Source organism: Salvia miltiorrhiza, chromosome 7, assembly GCF_028751815.1.
Source record: "Salvia miltiorrhiza cultivar Shanhuang (shh) chromosome 7, IMPLAD_Smil_shh, whole genome shotgun sequence".
Classification (NCBI taxonomy): Eukaryota; Viridiplantae; Streptophyta; class Magnoliopsida; order Lamiales; family Lamiaceae; genus Salvia; species Salvia miltiorrhiza.
The window spans coordinates 47,521,345-47,525,788 of record NC_080393.1 but is presented as its reverse complement, the minus strand read 5'-3'; the positions used below and the strand labels follow the sequence as shown (position 1 = coordinate 47,525,788).

The 4,444-nt window shown below is 35.7% G+C and overlaps 1 long non-coding RNA gene across 1 annotated transcript; it reads right to left on the bottom strand.

Annotated features, from left to right (window-relative positions):
- Positions 1–271: 271 nt before the first annotated feature.
- On the bottom strand, positions 272–3,300 carry LOC130992835 (uncharacterized). The gene is made up of 3 exons (XR_009091425.1): positions 3,038–3,300; positions 1,047–1,108; positions 272–513 (listed from the first exon to the last, which is right to left on the bottom strand). It is a non-coding gene; the product is annotated as an uncharacterized LOC130992835 (long non-coding RNA).
- Positions 3,301–4,444: the final 1,144 nt, after the last annotated feature.

Here is a 4,444-nt window from a genome sequence, read left to right as displayed (position 1 = left end):
TGGGGCAGCGCCCCTCTAGGGCCCTACATCCTCCCAGGAGACTACGTACAGGTAGGGACACCTTTTGTCGCAGCCCGAAAACCCGACACTAGTAATAGCGGGGTACGAGTATCGATACGACTATTTTTAAAGAATAAAAGATAAGAAGAACTAGGTGAACGTCATGCGGAAGCTCACGTAAAAGCATGCTAAGGAAAAACTTATAAAATTAGCCCAAGGGTAAAATCGTCAACATTGTCATAACTTTTTAATTATTAGGAATTTCACGAACAAAAACAAAACGGGTATAGTTCATTTTTCATAAGGAAGCATAATTTGCAGAGTATCGCAGCAAAAGGCGAACCGATTATATGTATGAAGACACATAACCGTGAGTGTATTGCTTGATCCCAAAAGAAACTAAGTAATTCAAACATCAAGACTCTATTATCATAGACGCAAAATAGTAATTTAATTTACATCATTTGAAACTCTCCCCCATCTGCACCAGTCCAATCTCACTCCCAGCTTAGCCTGCACATTTAGAAATATATGCAGGGCATGAGTATATAATACTCAGTGGGCAAAAGCCGAAAAACAAGAAAGGTGCTCTTAGAGCTATAAGTTTGAAGCTTGCCACATCTCAGCAATACACAGAAATAAGTTAGTATTAAATGAATCTGTGCATGCAGTTTTCATAATCATGACATCATAAGTAAACGACTGCAGTCAAAGATCTCAACATGTATGTACCACATCTACAACTCATCATCATCAAAGGTACTGAGAAGTAGGCCTCCCTCTCAAGTACCGTGACCGGCCGATTCGCTCAACGGCTCACAGTCACCTCAGTGTACACTAGCCCTGGCAGGATAGCTATCAACTGTCCAGGACCCGAATTCGTCTCATCTCATCAGTAGAGGGTAACATACAAGCTCAACATCAAAAATTGGCAAGTCAAACAGTTCTCAAACATCATTTATCTCAAATCATTTGATAATCTCATAACATCATTAAATCATTTTAGAAAGCTCATATGATAAACATATACTCAAAATATTGCCCACCTGAAGTCCTTCGCTTATTCTGGAAAGAAATCAGGCAACTTACTTCTTCGTCTCGCTCGGGCCTTCATATGTCATCGTCATTGAAGGTTCATGTGATAAAACAAACCTTAGTCAGAAACTCAATTTCTACATCCAATCTCTTCTTTACTTAACTACTCACTCAACGTCTATTTACCCGTTATAACTCAATCCCTAGGTATACTCGGCTTCTAAGGATTCACACGTCCAATTCTCGACTTAACTCTCAACTCGACTCAAACTCATAGCAAACAAGCACATAAACAAGTATAAACACTTAAGCATATTAAAAACACACATAGACAAGTCGAAAACAAGCTTTACTCTGCACTGACGCAACTTTAAAACCTCACCAGACTCTGTACAGAACTCTCCTGGGGTCGTAACTTATACCAAAAGAAACCTCTTTGAGTCTAGTTTCATTTAAAAAAAAATAGGATCAAAACCTCCAAGTAGTTTAGGAGATATGACTGTTTTACTACAGTCTACCATATTCGGCAGTTTTTAGCAATCGAAAAGTTTGATTTTTTTGAAATAGTAAACGTTGTCAAAACGGTCTGAAATTTTGTGGTAACTTAGCTAAGACACTCAGGTCTCAACCATAAACATTTGGGTTCCAGAATGCTAAGGAAAGCTACTGGAAACGATGACTCTATTGGCTACTCACCGAACAATTCGGCAGAATGTAGCAGTTTTAGTTTTACATTTTATAAAAATAGCAAACGAAGTCCAAATGACTTGAAATTTTACCGGTATGCTCAAGACTCTCAAATATACTTACCATAAAATTTTCAGGGTGTTTGGGTATCAAGAACCCCTCGAAAACAGTGAGTCAGCGCGTCGTGAAAAACGACTCCGAAACATACGCACAAACAAACATGCTCAACTCAACATTTAAACCATGCAATCTCATCAAAACTCATTTTAAGCACTTAAAGCACTTAAAAACATTCAAATACATCAAAATACTCGTAATATACAATCTCGACTCTTTTCTTTCATCATCAACTCAAATCTCATAGAAAACATTTCAACGAACGTATCTAACAAATTCCTTTTCAATATCATGCTCGAAATTTCTCAAATACTCAAATATGATCATTTACATCATATAACTCATTATTCACATATTTACTCTCTTTTTATCGTATAAACTAGATTTTATAGAAAATCCATATATCAACATAAAACTCTCAACAAAACAAGGATAAAGTTCACATAATGATCATAGAGCAATTAAACCTCATTTTATAAAGCATCAAACTCACATCATATAAAAACTCAAAACTCATACAAACTAAAATAAGCCAAAATTTTATTTAGCCTACAATAGACTTAATCAAAAACACAAAAACACTACTATCATGCTTAAAAACATACATCTCAAGCAAAACCACTTAAATAACACATAGACTAGAAAGTCCTAATTTTTACTAAACTAACTCTTTGAAATTTTTACAAACACATACAAATCTTTAATCAACTTATAGATCTTTCACTTTTAACCAATTATTCTCACATCAAAACCATCAATTCACCAATAAGGGCATATATACACATATCCCTAATTTTAGTAAACTAACCCACATCAAAAACTCCAATTGACATCATATACTCAAATTACTCCATCAATCATCATCATGTACATCTCATAGACTCATTTACCTCATCAACTCATCATTTAACTCATTGTCTCAAAAGTTCCCCTTTTTGGGTAAACTAACTTCCATCAAAGTTTCACATCTCATAACACATATTTCACAACATATATCAATCATCAAAACACATCACATAACTCTCATTTTTCACCCCAAATCAAGAAAAGAAAAAGAAAAATTTTTGAAGGGGGTGAAGACCCATTTTTCGAAAATTAAGGAAAATAGGGAGGGGTGATTTTCTTGCTTCATCTTTCAAGAATACACTCACACAACATCCTTTAAGCAAGAATTTAAAAAAAAAACATGGCCACTTACCCAAGTTCTCACCAAAATTCTCACTTTCTCACTCTACTTTGGAGCTTCTTCTTCAAGGATTCTCTTGATTAAAAGTGTATAGAATATGTTTATGAAGGATATTAGAGTGATTTGAAGTGTTTGGTAATATTTTAGGAAGCTTCGAAGGTTTTCATCAATGGAGGAAAATGGTGGAATTGATAAAGGAAAGAGATGAGTGTATGTGTGTTGGGCGAAAATTGTGTGAGGGAGAGAGATGATGGCCGAAAATTGTAGTGAGGGAGAGAGAGGTTTGGCTTTGCAAGATTTGAATTGATCTTGCATATCTTTAAAGAAGATTTCAAAATCTTGGAGAATATTTGATAATTAATGGATGATCTCTCTCTCTCTAATCTCTCTCTAATCTCTACACTCTCCATAATATACTCTCAATCTCTACTCTCTCAATCTCTATACTTAGTCATTTAAGGCATATAACATATGGTAGAGAAATTAAAATAAAGTGTGAGAAGGGTGATTAAATAAAAATCACAATAACTATGGAAATGTCACTTATTAATAAAATACCATAGTATAATTATTCATGTGACCAAAATAATAATTATAGCACTATTATTAGTGCACTCACCCAAATATAATATTCCTCTTCGTAGGAAAAATAATTTAAAAGTATTATGCTTGGAAAAATTTTCATAAACCGGCATCATTCGATTTCTCGATAAAAATAAACCATACTTGCTTTGGAAACTTAATCAAAATTCCAAATGCTAAGGTCTCGAATAAAAATCATAATAACTCGGTCACAGTGACACACATCACGAAAATCACATAATCAATCAGTCACGTAAATTCACATAATGTCACATTAAAGCAGTCGACAAACAAACAAACTAGACATCTCTCGGACCGACTCTTTTCATCAAGGTTCTCACTCTTTCTTCCTCGACTCTATGTCAGACTCATTATTCCTATTTTCTTTAATAGGTCAGTCAATCTCTGATAACTCGAGATCTGGTAAATCTATTCCCGATAATCGGAAATAAAATTAAAATCTCAACTCAATTCAATCAGCATTTCTATCTCAGCTCATTTCTCGAATCTCATCATTCTAACTCTATCATCGGTTTAGTCACTCGTATCTCTATTTAAAAGACAACTGTCTTATTTGGTCATAAAAAAAAAATAGTCTCGCATCTCGACATCTCAGTTCTCTCAATAGTGTTAAGACACTATCTCACAACATAGGAAAAGTACGGGGTGTTACACCTTTGCCCCCTGAGGCACCCGCTGCTGCACCCGAGCCCCCGATAGCCTTGCCACAAGACCCTCCACCACGTGCCTCAGTTCTAGGGCGCCGTGGTAGGCACGATGACGAGGCAGGCCCTTCTTGTCCACGGGCTCGCAGGGATTTCCCGTCACCTCCCGACT